The sequence below is a fragment of the Rhododendron vialii genome, chromosome 4a, assembly GCF_030253575.1.
Source record: "Rhododendron vialii isolate Sample 1 chromosome 4a, ASM3025357v1".
Taxonomy (NCBI): Eukaryota; Viridiplantae; Streptophyta; class Magnoliopsida; order Ericales; family Ericaceae; genus Rhododendron; species Rhododendron vialii.
Window position 1 is genome coordinate 26,162,097 of NC_080560.1, and position 19,776 is coordinate 26,181,872.

A 19,776-nucleotide genomic window follows, 5' to 3' on the forward strand; every position below is an offset into this window, starting at 1 on the left:
CCTTTTTTAGAAGCGCACAATCTCCCATAAGGCACACAGTGGTCACTTATCAATCCAACTCAAAGTAGTCAATTCATCCTGAAGCAGTAAACTCGCTAGGGTCATGGGTTTGTAGAACAGTTTTGCGTCTCTTGATGATTGAGTGGTTTGAATGTGCATCATGTAGATAAAATGATGTGGTTTTGAAATCCTTAAGGAGAAATTTTCAAAATTGACTTTATCCTAAGCATTATCACTACAAGAAAAATTGCTTTTTACAGCATTTGAAAAACGCTATTAAATGGTATAGACAGTGTTTTCCCAAACGCTATATTAGTCGACGTTGTTAAAAGTCTTGGACATAAGACAGCGTTTTTAAAACGCTATAGAATATCGACTTTATAGAGCATTTTAGAAATGCTATTGAATGTAAAGTTTCTACAGCATTTTAAGAATGCTATAGAATGTAAAGTTTCTACAGCATTTTAAGAATGCTATAGAATGTAAAGTTTCTATAGCATTCTAAAAACGCTATAGAATGTAACGTTTCTACAGCGTTTTAAGAACACTATATTAGCCAATTTTTTACATTTTTTAAAAATTCTATAAATATCAATATATTAGCATTTTCAAATAAGATAATGGTACTTTCATTTAAGAAACAAAAATGATTTATTCAATTCAACACCAACTATATCCAAATATCAATATACAATAAACAATTCAACTATTGAATAAAGATTTATTACATTAGCTTGGGAAACAATTTTTCAACAAAATTACGTAAAAGAGCCCAACTAATTGGACTCATTAAAAAATAACTAATGTAATTCTACTTTCCTGAAAATATAATCATGAACTAGGCCAACCATCTCATTCCGTGCGTAGATTTTCTTTACTTGAAGCTTATTTCTTTGCCGGGCTTATACTCTTTCTGCTCCCAAAGCCAACCACATAAATGGGCTACCTGAAACCTTCCAAAATATAAGGAACATACCCGTAGGTTGAAGTTGTATCAGAAGTTGTAGCAGCAAAAATCATCCCCGAAAATATGCAGCACGTAGTAGAAGTCTTAAGAAAAACAATTGCAGCAAAGAACCATAATAGACATCCACAGCAAGCAAACAAAAGCAGGCATTACCTTCTTCCAATTCCTCCTGCACGGGAAGAAAGTAACGGAACTTTTTTCTTTTTCAAGTCATAGACCTGCAGAGGAAGAAAGTCTTTGACTTATAATGGCAAATATCATCTAACACATAAAGAGTGAACAAAACATTGTCCTTTTTTTAGACATAGGAATGATGAAAAATACATTACCTTGTGTGGAGTCCATATGCTCTTCTCTCATCTAAAGGAAAATTGTTTCTTTCAATCATTCTTGACCACTTCTGTGGCAAAACCTAATGTTCACTACTGTCTTGATTAAGATAGATAATAAAAAAAATTAGTAAGACTAACAAAAATTTTCCCAAATAATTCTTTTTTTGGACTTTTCAACAACCAAACTTCGGAAATCATGTAAAAGGTTTTTGACAAAAATATTTTACGTCCAAACAAACGGAGCCAATATGACACAACAAGTGACGTGTCCCAGGGCCCTCCACCACCGCACGGGGCTCGGTGTGTGGAGTGACGTGTCCCAGGGCCCTCCACCACCGCACGGGCTTGGTGTGTGGATGGACTATACATGATTGTGAAGTGAAAAAGGGCCTCGGACACTACCACTTACCCGTATGTATGCATCAAGTTTTTATCATGTGTTAGTAATGTTAGGCATTGTAACGGCCCTGATTTTCAGTCAATAAAAACTTCGTTAAATATTTGAATTTTATTACTTGGATTGCTTTTAAATTCCTATAATTTGTCATAATTACATTTTAGCCCCTTGAAATTCGTTTCTTAACTAAATGTCCTACTTGGTGTGTATAATTCATTTCTAACCAGCTAGTTAGAGTAACTAAACTAGGAAATCACCTAGTTGCATTTCCCTAACCATAGATGGACCTTTTTGCCCATCTTTGAACTTGTGAACCTTTTAAACCCTAGACTTGAAAATTTATTAATTATTTGCTTTTATTATTTTGATTTTCTTCTTTATTCATTGGACAATAAAAGTTAGGAGAACTTTTAACCGTTGGATAATAGAAACCCCATTCTTTATATTAAAAGTGTTCCTTGATGGATTTGTTCAAGTACTAATATTTATAAAAAATAAAATTTTATAATTGTTTAAAAAGACATTTTGATTATTTTAGTATAAAAGCTTCCTTATTACTTTTGTCCATTGGACAATAAATACTAGGGATTTTATTATCCATTGGGTAATAAGGTGAATCTTCCAATTAAGTACTAGGATTTAATAAACTAGTCAATTTCTAAATTTCCACGTGATGTTGTACCTATATTTTATATTGTATGTACTTATTAGATTTAAAGCCTAAAGATTTTCTAGGTACCTTGATATTATTTTCTATTGGGGTTTTGTACCCAATTGGATTAATTTATTGGGAAGATGATCTTCCTAGATCTCATAAGTACCTATGTATATATTATATATGTACTTGTATGAATAATTAAATTGACATAGTACACATGTGCTTATTAACTAGTTTAATAGGAAACTTAGCCTTTAAGTTTCCTTGACTCAAGTACCAAAGTACCTATTATTCTATGTTTATTTGTACATAAGTGTATATATATATATATATATATATATACATGTGTGTGTGTGTGTACTTTTGCAAGAGAGAAAGAGAGAGGAGAGGGCCGAGAGAGAGAGAAAGGGGAGAGAGAGAGAGAGTTGGCCGAGAGAGAGAGGGAGGGAGAGAGAGAGAAAGAGAAGAAGAAAGATTTGGGTTGTACCATGCCTTAACCACCACGATCTTCTTCATCCTTCCAATCTTTGACAAATCTAACCTCCATTGTCCTACTTTGTACAATTATCAATTGTTTAACACAAAATCTTGTAGAAACTCTCCTTTCTTCCACAAAATCTTCCAAGAATTAAATCCAAGGACTAAACCTAGCCATGCAAACCTAGAAACTAGACCTTGATCTTCCTTGAAAGCTTGATTTCTTGAATTAAAAAATGGGATATGGAGAGAAAGAGGGGGGCCGGCCAAGAGGAGGGAGAGGGTGAGCCTTGCCTATAAATAGAAGCCATTCCAAGCTTCAAACTCACACTTTCAAGCTTTGCTCTTCCTTCTCTCTAGAAATTCCAAGTGTTCTTGGTTCTAAAGTTCTTGTTTTCTTGTGTTCTTGAGAGTTCTTGAGAGAAACCACCAAACCACTTCCAAAACCACCTCTAGAACTCTTAAGTAGCTTAGTTTAGTTAGTAAGTTGTTTCTAGGAAGAGAAAAGATCATCTCTCTTCCTTTCGAAGCAATCCGGAGTCGTTACGCCTCCGAATCGCAAAACCGACGAAAACCGACCAACCGCAAAGAAGTAAGGTAGGAATCCTAGTCCACCAACTCTATGTATTGTATAAAATCGTATGTTGGAGAATAGAACGTCATTAAGAAGTAAACTTTGATCATTCTTTCTAAAGTAGATAAGGTTATCTTTTGTTGAAAATGTTGGAAATGCATGATTTATGTTCGCTCATGGTGTTTCAAGCATGCTAAGTAGTTTGGAGTTGGATGATCTTGTTAGATTACAATGAATGATTCATGCTTACTTTGTCCTACCGCGGAGTCTTTACATGTAAACGAGACACGAGAACCGAGAAAGTAGAAACATGGCACCTAGGGTGTGGTTAATGAAAGGAAATGTATTCAGAGGACGGAAATGTTTTTTGAAATGACATAATGACCGGTTTTGGTGGCATTATGTGAGATGTGTGTGTGTTCCAACGGGAATCCAGAATAGCGGAACCATTGTGAGGTTGTGTGCGTTCCCATGGGAACCCGGAGAGGCGGAACCATGGTGAGGAATGGCTTGGTTATCCGCGGTACTGTAACACCCTGAATTTTGGATACGTTAAATAAGGAATTTTATTGAAAATAAACTGAGTCAAGCTCTTTATTACAACAAAACTAAAAAAAGTACTTTTATTACAAACGGAAGGGAACTAAGGTTCCTAACTACTGCTCCGCTTGTTCTTCCATCCGAGCTAGCTCTTCGGCTCCAAAGGCCTCCAAGGTGTAGAGTTCACCCTATTCATCTATGAAGTCTAACATATTATACCGGTGTCGCCACCAATATAATAGGCCAGGGTTACCAAAAAGGCAACACCGTGAGCTTAAACGCTCAATAGAATAATCCAAACCCTCTAACCCTTAACTTACAACGATATAACACATAGTCCAAGAATTCCTCATAGAATGCTTATCTAGCCAATTTAACTAACAACAACACATTCGTATATGATAAACAATCAACGTTGGTGTCCAAGATTTGTGAGTTTCTCCTATGGGACTCCTCGTAGACCGTGTCAACATTTCCCATTTTTCACAAACGTATCACCTTTTCAAAAACTTGTTTTTAACACACCCAACCTCGGTTCCGCCGTTCCTGTAACGCCCCCGAATTTTGGTCAATAAAAATTTTGTTAAATATTTGAATTTTATTTGAATTACTTATTTTCTCTTGAGTAGCTATATGATTTCTTGTTAATTTCCGTCATAGTTAGATTTTGGTCATTGGTTAACTCTCGACTAGAAACCCTACTTGATCAATTTAGTTAGTTTCCAACCGACTACTTGGAGGAACCAAGCAACCAAACTCACCTAGTTACTACATGAACCTTTTGGTCCTTTTGAACCTTTTGCCTTTACCCATTGATCCATAATGGTTAGGGTAATTTTTGTCCATTGGACAATATGCTTTTCATTATAATATTTGACTAAAAGTACATGTAGTCTTTTCAAAATCTTATTTTAAGTATAAAAGTACTTGTACTTCTTTTATCCTTTGGTCATTAACCGCAAGGGAAATTTTTATCCATTGGGTAATAGCCCAAATCTTCCTAACTAAGTACAAGGATCCTATTTTTTATTCAAGGGTTGATTTCCCATGTACTTTTAAGCATTTGAATATATGGGTAAATCTAAACCCTAGATTTTTAAGTACTCTAGTCAATAGATTAGTACTTGTACTCTATTATAATCTAATGGGGAGAATTCTAGCCTTTTTATTTAATTGGGGTACTTGGTACCACACCTATATTTAAATATAGGGCTTTTGTCACATGCTTTAAAGGACAACTTTTGATTATTTTAATATAAAAGTTTCCTTTTAACTTTTGTCCATAGGACAATAAAAGTTAGGAGAATTATTATCCATTGGATAATAGAAACTCAATTCTTTATATTAAAAAGATTTAATGAAAGATTTGAACAAAGTACTATTATAATTGCTTAAAAGGACGTTTTGGATTATTTTATTAGAAAAGTTTCCCTAGTAACTATTGTCCAATGGATAATAAAAGTTAGGGGATTTATTATCCATTGGGTAATAGGTTGTTCTTTCAATCAAGTACATGGGTTATTAAACTAGTCTTTTTTTCTTAAACCCCATGTGATGAAGTACATATTATTTTATTATAAAAGTACTTAGTAGCCTTAGGACCTAAGTTTTCCTAAATACTCTTATATTATTTTATATTAGGGTTTTGTACTCAATTGGATTAGTTTAATGGGGAGTTGATCTTCCTAGAGTACATAGGTACTTATGTATATATTATATAAGTATTTGGATGATTTAAATATTGCCTTAGTACACATGTGTCAATTTATTAGTTTAATGGGAAATCTTGACCTTTAAGTCACCTTAGATTTTCTTCCACTAAAATCTTTCCAAATCACATCCATAGTACAAATCTAGTCATTCATGGCCTTTTACCCATTGGACAATTTTTGTTAGGGAAAATTTTACCCATTGGGTAATAGCCAAAGTTTTGGCTATAAATAGAGCCATTCCCATGCCATTTCAACTCACACCTCCCATTCTACAACTTCTCTCTCTAGAAAAATTATGTTCTTTCTTTGTTCTTTCTTTTGTTCTTCATGTTCTTGAGTAGTTCTTGAGTTCTTCAAGAAACTCAACCTAAGCCGCCACTAAACCGCCACCCGACCACCCTTTGATCCATAAAGTAGAGTAGTGTTAGTCAAGTAGAAGTTTCGAGAGAAACTTTTCTCTTTCGAAGCTACCGGAGACCACCGTAGGAAGTTACTCCATCCGACCACCGACTAACTTTCCGTAGCCGACTACCGCCAAGAAGTAAGGTAGGATCTCCTTATCTTCCATCCCAAGTATAAAGTAGGAATTTCTTATTTATTCGTAAGAATAATGTAGGTACCCATACTTACTCGATGAATACGTAAGTTATTTACCATGTGAATCGAAGTATTCGTATTTTGATCTTTCAAAGAGTTTTGAGTTGCATATATGAATTGCTTGTATTACTTGTAGTGTGATAAAGCATAAGTGATTTCACTCCAAGGGCGTCCGTACATGTGGCGTTATGCTATAAGTGATGATTTAGCATGATAAAGTAGTATAGAATTGGATGATCGTGTTAGTATGTTTCATGCTTACCGCGGAGTCTTTGCATGATAACGAGACACGAGAATCGAGAAAGTAGAACCATGACACCTAAGGTGTGGTTAATGAAAGGAAATGTTTTTCGAGGAGAAAATATTTTGAAACTACATAATGACCGATTTTGGGTGGCATTATGTGAGTTGTGTGTGTGCGTGTGTAAAAGAAATATTTGAAAATAGTGAAAAGTTTTGGAATCTGCAATGTGGCCGGACTTGCCCATTGTGTGAGGTGTGTGTGTGTTCCAATGGGAATCCGGGAAAAACGGAACCATTGTGAGGTTGTGTGTGTGCCAATGGGAACCCGGCGCGGCGGAACCATTGTGAGGATACTCGGGAGACCGGCGCGGCGGAACCGAGGTTGGGTGTGTAGCTTGGTTATCCGCGGTACGGAGCCAATGCAAATTGTGTGCCAATGGGAACCCGGCGCAGCGGAACCATTGTGAGGATACTCGGGAACCCGGCGCGGCGGAACCGAGGTTGGGTGTGTTAAAAATAAGTTTTGGTTTGAAAAAGGGTGAAATGTTTTGGAAACCGCAATGTGGCCGGACGTAGTAGCCCATTGTGTGGTGTGTGTTTTGTGTGTGTTCCAATGGGATCCGGGAAAAACAGAACCATTGTGAGGATGTGTGCGTTCCCATGGGAATCCGGAGCAGCGGAACCATGGTGAGGTATGGCTTGGTTATCCGCGGTACGGAGCCAATGCAATTGTGTGCCAATGGGAACCCGGCGCGGCGGAACCATTGTGAGGATACTCGGGAACCCGGCGTGGCGGAATCGAGGTTGGGTGTGTGGCTTGGTTATCCGCGGTACGGAGCCAATGCAATTGTGTGCCAATGGGAACCCGGCGCGGCGGAACCATTGTGAGGATACTCGGGAACCCGGCGCGGCGGAACCGAGGTTGGGTGCGTAGCTTGGTTATCCGCGGTACGGAGCCAATGCCAATGATTTTGAAAGGTTGGGTGTGTAGCTTGGTTATCCGCGGTACGGAGCCAATGCAAATGATTTTGAAAGGTTGATTTGAAATATGAAAATGTTGACACGGTCTACGATAAGTCGTGTAGGAGAAACCCGGAAATCTTGGACACCAACGATAGATGATTAATGAATGTGGATGTGTCATTGTTAACTGTGTATATACGTATCATGTGGAAATCGATGTGTTATTATTTCCTGTTGTTTATAAGTTATGGGTTAGCGGGTGTGGGATTTTTCTGCTGAGCTTTTGTAGCTCACGGTATTGCCTTTTTGGTGACCCTGACATATTATATCAGTGGCGACGCTGGTATAATGTGTCAAACCTTGTAGATTATCAAGATGAACAGTACACCTTAGAGGCTTTTGGAGCTGAGGAGCTGGCTAGGATGGAGAAGCAGGTGGAGCTGTAGTTAGGAACCCTAGAACCCTTTCATTTGTGTAAATATTGAGCTCTTGTGGGAGTTTTGTTGTAATAAGAGCAAGACTCTATTTTGAGGTTTTCAATGAAATTGTCTTTTCAACGTACCCAAAATTTGGGGCGTTACAGTTCCAGTCTCCCGAGTATCCTCACAATGGTTCCGCCGTCCTGGGCTCTCATTGGCACACATTGCATTGGCTCCGTAATGCGGATAACGAAGCACACACCCAACCTCGGTTCCGCCATTCCGGACTCCCGAGTATCCTCACAATGGTTCGACCGTCCCAGGCTCCCATTGGCACGCATTGCATTGGCTCCGTAACGCGGATAACTAAGCACACACCCAACCTCGGTTCCGCCGTTCCGGACTCCCGAGTATCCTCACAATGGTTCCGCCGTCCCGGTCTCCCATTGGCACACAAAACACACACCACACAATGGGCTACTACGTCCGGCCACATTGCGGTTTCCAAAACATTTCACACTTTTCAAAACACGCCCTTTCATAAACCACACCCTAGGTGTCATGTTTCTACTTTCTTGATTTCCGTGTCTCGTTTCTCATGCATAGACTCCGCGGTGGGACTTTTCACATACGATATCATTCATTGTAATATTCAATCTAACAAGATCATCCATTTAAAACTACCTGACATGCTTGAATCACTTAATAATGAACATCATGCATTTCATACATTTCCAACAAAAGATAACATTATCTACTTTAGGAGAAATGATTAAAGTTACTTCCTAATGAACTTATATTTGGGTTCAAGACTATATTTGGGAAAGTAGGTAAGGATAACTACTTGGGATGGAAGATAAGGAGATCCTACTATGCTTTTTGGCGGTAGTAGTCGGCTATGAAGATTTGGTTGTCGGTTTTGGAAGTCGGCGGCGTAACGGCATCGGTTTGCTTCGAAAGGAAGAGAGATGAGCTTTTCTCTTCCTAGAAACAACTTTCTAACTTAACTAAGCTACTTTAAAAGATCTAAAGGTGGTTTTGGAAGTGGTTTGGTGGTTTCTCTCAAGAACACTCAAGAACACAAGAAAATAAGAACTTTGGAAGCAAGAACTCTTGGAATTTCTAGAGCGAAGTTGGAGCAATGGTTGAAGGTGTGAGTTCAAAGCTTGGAGTGAGCTTCTATTTATAGGCAAAGGCTTCCCTCTCTCTCTCTCTCTAGCCGAACCCCTCTCTCTCTTTCTTCCTCACCTTTCTTTCACATGTCATGGTTGATTGAAAGGTTGGAGGCTAATTGGTAGGCTTGCATGGCTAAATGGTGTACCTTGGATGGATTATGGAAGATTTGTTGGAAGATTTGGAGACAATGGTACAAGATTCTTGTGTTAAACAATTGAAAGTGGTACAAAGGAGGACAATGGTGGTAGATATGGAAGATATTCATCTTCCAAGTTTGAAAAGATGAAGAATATCAAAGTATAAGTCCCATCCTTCTTCTTCTTCCTTCTTCTTTCCTTCTCTCTCTCTCTCCCTCTCCCTCTCCCTCTTTCTCTCTCTCTCTCTCACGGCTCTCTCTCCCCTCTCTCTTTTCTCTCTCTCTCTCTCATGTACTAGCTATGTATATATATGTATATATATATATATATATATGTATGTACTAAAATGTAAGAACACAAATAAATAAAAGGGTACTTTGGTACTTTAAAATCTAAAATGACTTAAGGTCAAGATTCACCCTTTAAAATAAAATAAGGGTACGAGTACTTTAATTAATATAATAATGTACTTTTGTACTTCCGGGAATCTTAACAAAACATTAGTTTAATGGGTCAAGTACTTAGTTGGAAGATGGACCTATTACCCAATGGATAATAAATCCCCTAACGGTTATTAACCAAGGGATAATAAGGTACGAGTACTTTAAATAATAAATTAAGTCTTAAAAAGACTACATGTCCTTTGTAAATACACATGTATATATATATACACGTACTTAACCAAATATAATAAAGGAAAGGCTATTATCCAATGGGTAGAGATTACCCTAACGGTTATCGTCCAATGGACCATAGCTACTAGGGTACTTTTATTAGTAAAATAATCGAAAAGTATTTTTAAAGTAATTATAAAAGTTTATTTTTAAAAGATCATAGTACATTGTTCAAATCTTTCAAAAATCCTTTTATAATAAAGAATTGAGTTTCTATTATCCAATGGATAATAATTCCCCTAACATTTATCGTCTAAAGGATAAAGAATAAAATCAAAACAATAAAGAAAATAAATAAACAATTTCTAGACTAGGGTTTGAAAAGGTTCAAAAGGTTCACGATGGGCAAAACGGTCCATCTATGGTTAGGGAAAAGTAACTAGGTGACTTTCTAGTTTGGTTTCTCCAACAAGTCGGTTAGAAGCTAACTAGGCTTGCTAAGTAGGGCTTTAAAAGTCAAGAAACGATCTTTGAGGGCTAAAGTGTAATTATTATCAACTATCGGAAAATAAAAGAAAATCAAAGCAATCAAGCAATTTAAATAATAACTTGAATAATAAATAACTTTTTATTTATTAAAATTCAGAGTTATTACAACCTATCCCCCTTAAACAATTTCGTCCTCGAAATTAGGTGCACGCTCGGATTCGAACAGGTGAGGGTAATTCATCTTCATTGTTTCTTCCTTTTCCCATGTGGTCTCTCCAGCTCCTCGGTGCTTCCACAAAACTCGTACCAACTTGATGGTCTTGTTTCGGATCACCTTCTCACTTCAGTCTTGAATCTCTATCGGTTCCTCTTCGTATGTCGCGTCTTTGTAAGGCTAGATACTTGCAAAGCATGGAAACGTGAAACACGTTATGCACTCTATCCAGCTGTGGCGGCAGGGCTAGTCGATACGCAACTTTCCCGATCTTCTCCACGATGTCAAAAGGTCCGATGTCGCGTGGAGACAGCTTTCCTTTCTTCCCAAATCTGATGACTCCTTTCTTTGGTCTGATTTTCAGGAACACATGATCTCCCACAGCGAAAGTCAATGGTTGGCTCCTTTTATCCGCGTAACTTTTCTGTCGGCTTTGAGCGGTCTGGATCCTCTGTCTTATAGTTTTGACCTTCTCCGTGGTATCTCGTACTATGTCAGGCCTGATCAATCCCGTTTCCCCAGCATCGGTCCAACAGACTGGAGATTGGCAGGGTCGACCGTATAGAGCTTCGTATGGTGCCATCCCAATGCTTGCTTGATAGCTGTTGTTGTAGGCGAACTCCACCAACGGTAAATGCTGCTCCCAATTTCCAGAGAAATCCAAGGCACAGGCTCTCAGCATATCTTCCAGGGTCTAAATGGTTCTCTCCGTTTGTCCGTCTGTTTGGGGGTGAAAGGCCGTGCTAAGCCTCACGTCCATTCCCAATGCTTTCTGCAATCCTTTCCAAAAGTGTGATACAAAACGTGGGTCTCTGTCAGATACTATCGAGATTGGTACTCCATGGAGGCGTACGATTTCTCGAATGTACAACATGCTTAGTTGCTCCACGTTTTCTGTCATCTTGACAGGCAGAAAGTGTGCAGACTTGGTGAGTCGATCTACGATCACCCAGATGGCTGTGTTGGACTTGGCAGATTTTGGCAGTCCCGTCATGAAATCCATCGAGATGTGCTCCCACTTCCAAGTCGGTATTGGTAAGGGTTGAAGATCTCGTCCAGGTTTTTGATGCTCAGCCTTGACTTGTTGACACACCAAACAGGTAGATACGAACCGTGCTACATCTTTCTTCATTCCTTCCCACCAGTACGTTCTTCGCAAGTCGTGATACATCTTTGTACCACCAGGGTGAACTGCGAAGTTCGAATGGTGAGCTATTCGGAGTACGTCTTCTCGAAGGGTTCCAACATTACGCATGAATACTTTCCCTTTGAATCTTAGGCTGTTATTCTCCTCGATAGTCCATCCTGGCACCGCCTTTCCTTCTCGGATTCGATGTCAGACGAACTCACAGTTCTGCTCGAAGGTTTGGGCTAGTAAGATTTCCTGATGAAGTGCTCGCTCTGCGACTAGAGCGTACAGTCGAGCATTTCCGCTTTCTGATGATGATTGTAGGTTGAACTCGTTAAGGGTGTCCACCATATCTCATTCCTTGATGGCAGTCTTGACCTTCTGTGCTCTGTCCTTTCGACTTAGAGCATCGGCTACCACATTGGCCTTACCGGGGTGATACTGGAGCGTAAATTTGTAGTCCTCCAAGTATTCCATCCATCGGCGCTGCCTCAGGTTCAATTCCTTCTGAGTGAACAGGTATTTGAGGCTCTTATGGTCGGTGAAAACTTTGAATTGTTCTCCCCACAGATAGTATCACCAAGATTTAAGGGCGAACACTACTACGGCCAATTCTAGGTCATGGGTAGGATAATTCTTCTCGTGCGGTCGAAGTTGTCTAGATCCGTAGGCTACGACCTTCCTGTTCTGCATCAGCACGCATCCCAAGCCATCTCTTGAAGCGTCGCAATAAACAGTATAATCTATTCCTCGTTCAGGGATGATAAGTACCGGTGCGTTGGTCAGTCTTTTCTTCAATTCTTGGAAAGATTTCTCACAGGCTTCATTCCAATCCAGCTTCACTCCTTTCTGAGTCAACTTGGTCATTGGCTTGGCCAAGGTTGAGAAGTCCGGGATGAATCTTCGATAATACCCAGCCAATCCTAGGAAACTCCTGATTTCGAACACTGAGGTCGGCTGTTTCCAATTCAGCACTGCTTCGACTTTACCTTTGTCCACTGCAATCCCTTCCTTGGATACTACATGTCCCAAGAACTTAACCACTTCTAGCCAAAACTCGCATTTACTTGCCTTGGCATAGAGTTGGTTATCTCGAAGTACTTGTAGTGCTATCCGTAGGTGCTCTTCGTGCTCCTCCTTGTTGGCAAAGTATATCAATATATCATCAATGAACACCATTACAAACTTGTCTAAGTAAGGTTGAAAGATCTTGTTCATGAGACACATGCTGCCGGAGCATTAGTCAGCCCAAATGGCATCACTACAAACTCGTAGTGGCCGTATCTGGCACGAAAAGCTGTCTTGGCAATATCCTCGTCTCGAATCCATAATTGATGATAGCCTAATCGGAGATCGATTTTAGAGAAGCAGGCTGCTCCCCTTAATTGATCAAAAAGGTCATCGATCCTAGGCAATGGATATCGATTCTTGATGGTGACTTGGTTCAACTTCCTATAGTCGATACATAATCGTAGCGTCCCTTCTTTCTTCTTCACGAACAGAGCAGGTGCTCCCCACGGTGAAGTACTCGGCCTGATAAATCCCTTGTCCAACAGCTCCTGCAACTGGGTCTTGAGCTCCTTTAGTTCAGCCGGGGCCATTCGGTATGGCGCCATCGATATTGGTGCCGTCCCTGGTTGAAGTTCTATGGAGAAGTCTATCTCTCTTGGAGGTGGTAAGCCAGGAAGTTCCTCAGGGAAAACATCGACGTATTCGCACACGATGTGAGGTAGTCCTAACTCCATCCTGTCAGTTTCTTCCATTTGGAGACTAGCTAGCCATCCAAATAGTTGTTCTGCCACCTAGATCTTTTCATTGTCGAACTCATTGCTTCTCTATCCCCCTTAAAACGAAAATGAGTTCCCTCCAGAGTGTAGGCCGTCACTGTCTTCTGATGACAGTCTATGACTGCTCGGTGAGCCGATAGCCAGTCCATGCCTAGAATTACGTCGAAATCCACCATGTCGATCACTCTGAGATCGCAGGTCAGGCGTAGGTTGGCTACTTCTAACTCGCACCCTCTACACACTAGATTAACTGATATGCTCCCCCCATTGGTGATACTACTTTCGTACTTTTGCTAAGGGGTTCCGTTTCTAGTGCTAGGGCAGTTACGCAAGCAGTAGATATAAACGAATGCGATGCTCCAGAATCAAATAAAGCTTGTACACATGTGCTATACAATAGTAGTGTACCTTGGATCACAGAAGGATCCTGCTCTTGCTCATCAGCCTGTAGAGCAAAGATACGTCCTCCTGCGCCTTGCTGGTTTCCAATGGGCTGCTTTCCCTTGTTCTGCCCGTTCAGCTGCTGTGTTGAACCTCCAGGGTTCTGCTTCACAAAGTTGGCCTGCCCGGGCTGTTGAGTCTTCTGATTCCAAAAGCTCCCATTCTTCTCTTTCTGGGGCTGGGGGCACTCACGCCTGTAGTGACCCATGGCCTGGCAGTTGAAGCACTGAACCGTTGCTCTGTTCTGGCTGCCCCTCTGCGGTTCACCATGCCGGGATGCAGTAGTCCTCCAGGGTTGGTTGTTTTGCGCTGGGGCGAAAGGCTTGGCCGGGTAGGGTCCACGGTTATTGTTGGATGGCTGGGTTCGGATTGGCCCGCCAGTGTTGCCCGTTGCCTTCCTCCATCGAGTTTTGAAGTCAGCCTCCTCGCTTTCCAGGCAGAGAGCACACTGAACCACACCATTATAGGTGGTAAAGGCTTGTGCCACTACGGCCCTTCGAGCGGTAGTCAGTCCCCACTCGAATCTTCTTGCTTTACTGTCTTTGGTTGCCACAGCGGTTGGGGCGTAACGGGATAGCTCCTCAAATTTGGCCGCGTACTAGGTCACGGTCATCGTCCCTTGTTTCAGGTTCATGAATTCCTGCTCCTTGGCTAGGCGAAGGGGTGTAGGGAAGTATTTGTCAAGGAATAGGGTTTCAAACTCGGCAAATGTCATGGTGGCGATGGCATGGGTGGCCTCCATTAACTCCCACCAGTAACGGGCTTCTCCCTTTAGCTGGTAAGTGGCTAAGGCCACACGGTCTCCGTTCCGGGTGATCTCCAAGGTGTCCAGGATCACCTTGGTTTCTTTTAGCCAGGCTTCCGCCATGGTAGGGTTAGGATCTCCGTTGAAGGTCGGGGTCGACGCTTGCAAAATTCATTCATTGCCCGGGTTTGGGTCATTGGTCCATCATCGTGATTCTGGTTATGGCGGTTAGTGTTTAGGGCAGTTACAAGTGCTCGCATGACTTGAGCTAGGTCGGTGTTAGTGTTATAGGATTCACCATTCTCGTACCCTAGTCCGCTGCGTCGGTTCACCATCTACGAGTAAAAATTGTAAAGGGGTGGTTTAGTCTACTTACAAATTTTGCCATTTATCAATTAATATGCAACAGTATTTTCGAAAACAAAGCAAACTTTTCATAGATTAGCAAGAAATTACAATCATAGAGTTCTACTATAAAACAAGTAGACTGAAAACAAGATTCTAAATACAAAATGTGATGATCCTACTACACGGTCTTTCTAGCCTTAGTGCTTCAAGGGCAACTCAAGCTATTAGAATCTTATTCTAATACTCCTACTCTACTGACGAGGCGGAACGAGTCCGAATAATTCTCTCAGCTGCTCCATCCATTCCTTCTCCCGGATCTTGAGCCAACGCTCTCCTTCTCGGCGAATCTTCTCAGCAAGTTCCCTAAGTGGTGAGTCCTGAGGATCGAGTGTCAAGTACTACTCCTCGCTGGTGTAGGGTGTCATCACAACTATCTTGTATAGTTGTTCACCGGTCTCGGGGTCGCGGACTCCCAAGTGTGGGATGGGAATGGGGCTCTCGGGTGATATCAAGGTCTTGTAGTATAGCAGGTCTGCTACGGTGATACGGCAATCCATATCTACAATAAGGAAAGTTATATATTAGACTTAAGATGGTAGGAGGTAATCGCATGCATATACATAAACAGTGATCAAGTCTGAATAGAAAACATAAGTCTTTCATTACTCAATAAACAAGTACAACATAGAAGGCTTACTAGCCACAACTTCCTACTAGATTTGATTACATAAAAAGGGTCCAACTACTTCTTAAGCCTTCCTAACTATTCTAGAAAATACTAGGAAATTCCATCCGATATGTGCCTATGTCGGTCTCGAAAGGTGGTGGTGGCACATCTCTGGAGTCAGTGGTTATATCCATGACTTCGGGCTCCGCTCCTAGGAATGCTATTTCCTCCTCGTCGGATTCCCAATCTTCGTCGTCGGTCGGCACATCGAGATCTGGTCCGTTCATCGCTTGCTACCAATCTTCTTCGTCGCTGAACTCTTCGGGGTCCTCTTCGGGTTCTTCCATAGTTCTTCCTCCTCCGGATCTTCCTCGGGGTCTTCTTCGGGTTCTCCCACAATCATGTTGATGGGCGGGATCATTGGAATTTGGGCGAGGGCTGCTCCCGCATTGTCCTCTCCATTTCCCTCAATTAGGAATTCCACGTCGTTGGGAGGTGCTATTTGGACTAGGACGGGTGCTGCTTCGGCATCATCTCCTCCCTTAGGAAGTATGATAGAGCCATGTTCTCGGTAGTAGTCATTGGTGTAGGGAAAGGCATATGGAAAGTAAGGATCTTCTATTAGCTGGTTCGTCATTGACCTTAAGGTACTTGCGAGATGGTGTGCTTTGGCTAGCAGGTTGATTTGGTAGGAGCTCAAATGATTCATCTACAAGGAAAGATTTCTATTAGTCAAGTTTTAAAAGGAAGTTTTAGTAAAAACTTAGAGAAAACTTTTTAGGTTTCTACATTCCACATTCGATTCTTGATTTAAGTCCTCATCCAATTGTTCGAGAATTCCCAGCTCAGCCGTACTGCCAATTCCGTGCCTTGCTTCAATCCGAAGATTGTTTTGACAGAATTCCACCCAATTTGGGACGGTAAACTTAAATTAAATTCACGTTTGTGCAACGGTCAAACTTATTTTGTGGTTTTACCCATTCTACCCATGGCCGAGGTTTTGAACATAAAGCTCTGATACCAAGTTGTAACGCCCCAAATTTTGGGTACGTTAAATAAGAAATTTTATTAAAAATAAACCGAGTCAAGCTCTTTATTACAACAAAACTTAAAAGAAGTACTTTTATTACAAATGGAAGGGAACTAAGGTTCCTAACTACTGCTCCGCTTGTTCTTCCATCCGAGCTAGCTCTTCGGCTCCAAAGGCCTCCAAGGTGTAGAGTTCACCCTGTTCATCTATGAAGTCTGACATATTATACCGGTGTCGCCACCAATATAATAGGCCAGGGTTACCAAAAAGGCAACACCGTGAGCTTAAACGCTCAATAGAATAATCCAACACCGTGAGCTTAAAAGATCTAAAGGTGGTTTTGGAAGTGGTTTGGTGGTTTCTCTCAAGAACACTCAAGAACACAAGAAAATAAGAACTTTGGAAGCAAGAACTCTTGGAATTTCTAAAGAGAAGTTGGAGCAATGGTTGAAGGTGTGAGTTCAAAGCTTGGAGTGAGCTTCTATTTATAGGCAAAGGCTTCCCTCTCTCTCTCTCTCTCTCTAGCTGAACCCCTCTCTCTCTCTTTCTTCCTCACCTTTCTTTCACATGTCAAGGTTGATTGAAAGGTTGGAGGCTAATTGGTAGGCTTGCATGGCTAAATGGTGTACCTTGGATGGATTATGGAAGATTTGTTGGAAGATTTGGAGACAATGGTACAAGATTCTTGTGTTAAACAATTGAAAGTGGTACAAAGGAGGACAATGGTGGTAGATATGGAAGATATTCATCTTGCAAGTTTGAAAAGATGAAGAATATCAAAGTACAAGTCCCATCCTTCTTCTTCTTCCTTCTTCCTTCCTTCTTCCTTCCTTCTCTCTCTCTCCCTCTCCCTCTCCCTCTTTCTCTCTCTCGGCCTCTCTCCTCTCTCTCTCTCTCACGGCTCTCTCTCCCCTCTCTCCTCTCTCTCTCTCTCTCATGTACTAGCTATGTGTATATATATATATATATATATATATATATATATATATATATGTATGTACTAAAATGTAAGAACACAAATAAATAAAAGGGTACTTTGGTACTTTAAAATCTAAAATGACTTAAGGTCAAGATTCACCCTTTAAACTAAAATAAGGGTACGAGTACTTTAATTAATATAATAATGTACTTTTGTACTTCCGGGAATCTTAACAAAACATTAGTTTAATGGGTCAAGTACTTAGTTGGAAGATGGACCTATTACCCAATGGATAATAAATCCCCTAACGGTTATTAACCAATGGATAATAAGGTACGAGTACTTTAAATAATAAATTAAGTCTTAAAAAGACTACATGTCCTTTGTAAATACACATGTATACATATATACACGTACTTAACCAAATATAATAAAGGAAAGGCTATTGTCCAATGGGTAGAGATTACCCTAACGGTTATCGTCCAATGGACCATAGCTACTAGGGTACTTTTATTAGTAAAATAATCGAAAAGTACTTTTAAAGTAATTATAAAAGTTTATTTTTAAAAGATCATAGTACTTTGTTCAAATCTTTCAAAAATCCTTTTATAATAAAGAATTGGGTTTCTATTATCCAATGGATAATAGTTCTCCTAACATTTATCGTCTAAAGGATAAAGAATAAAATCAAAACAATAAAGAAAATAAATAAACAATTTCTAGACTAGGGTTTGAAAAGGTTCAAAAGGTTCAAGATGGGCAAAACGGTCCATCTATGGTTAGGGAAAAGTAACTAGGTGACTTTCTAGTTTGGTTTTTCCAACAAGCCAGAAGCTAACTATGCTTGCTAAGTAGGGTTTTAAAAGTCAAGAAACGATCCTTGAGGGCTAAAGTGTAATTATGATCAACTTCCGGAAAATAAAAGAAAATCAAAGCAATCAAGCAATTTAAATAATAACTTGAATAATAATTAACTTTTTATTTATTAAAATTCAGAGTTATTACAGGTACGAAGCCAATGCAATTGTGTGCCAATGGGAACCCGGTGCGGCGGAACCATTGTGAGGATACTCGGGAACCCGGCGCGGCGGAACCGAGGTTGGGTGAGTTAAACAAATGATTTTGAAAGGTTGATTTGTATGTGAAAATGTTGACACGGTCTACGATGAGTCGTGTAGGAGAAACACGGAAATCTTGGACACCAACGATAGATGATTAACGAATGTGGATGTGTGATTGCTAGTGTTGTTGTAAATGATTTACTGTTGTAAGGTTGGTGGGTAAGGATTTCCTATTGAGCGTTGTAGCTCACGGTGTTATCTTTTGGTGACCCTGACATATTATATTGGTGGTGACGCCGGTATAATGTGTCAGACCTCATAGATGAACAGGGTGAGATGTACACCTTGGAGGCCTTCAGAGCCGAGGAGCTAGCCAGGATGGAGGAAGAAGCGGAGCAGTAGATAGGAACCCTAATTCCCTCCGTTATTTGAATAAAAGTACTTTTGTAAGGTTTATGATGTAATAATGAGCCAGACTCACTTCGTTTTTATAATAAAATGTCTTATTTAACGTACCCAAAATTCGGGGCGTTACTGGCATTTGAGAACCGGAGAAGACCAAGAGCGAAAGTCAGACAACTCACCCACTTACTTGAACGATCTTGTCTTCCAGTTGCAGCTGTTTCACCATCCTGTTTCTTGTCCTTCAACCTTCAGTGGCAAAACCACCCAGAAACTTGCTTTTCTGACAGCCCTACTGACTCTGCAATTTGTGATTTCAATTCTTTCAGGTAAGATCACAAATTGCGTGGCATTATAAAGCAAGATGAGATATGGCGATAAGAGCACACATACCAATGTAAAATTTCTCTAAAGCCTCAACTTGAGATGGTGTCTTGAACCTTCTTTTCTTGCTTTTCTCTGGAAGGGCTTTGTTGTCTTCAGAATGCACTTCAGATGACTCTAATATATTAATAACAGCACATATGTTATAGTTAGTATCATACAATGCCACTAGCCACCACAAATTCTCACCAGCTGCACAACAAATTGCACCTGAATGACATTTCATATAGCTAAACTAGGTCACCCACTTGGCACCTGTTTTTTTAATAATATTTGCTCTACATACCAAGGGAGAACAAACTGTGTATGACTAGAAGAGCTTTATGTTATTCAGAACGCACAATGTACTTCAAA

The 19,776-nt window shown here is 40.3% G+C and overlaps 1 long non-coding RNA gene across 2 annotated transcripts; it reads right to left on the bottom strand.

Annotated features, from left to right (window-relative positions):
• Window positions 1–687: 687 nt before the first annotated feature.
• Window positions 688–19,573, bottom strand: LOC131322507 (uncharacterized). 2 transcript variants are annotated; one of them, XR_009198859.1, is made up of 4 exons: window positions 19,432–19,573; window positions 19,221–19,339; window positions 1,297–1,392; window positions 688–1,185 (listed from the first exon to the last, which is right to left on the bottom strand). It is a non-coding gene; the product is annotated as an uncharacterized LOC131322507 (long non-coding RNA). The 2 variants fall into 2 exon arrangements; XR_009198858.1 differs by lacking the exon at window positions 19,432–19,573 and having other exon boundaries at window positions 19,221–19,381.
• Between the last annotated feature and the right edge of the window lie 203 nt (window positions 19,574–19,776).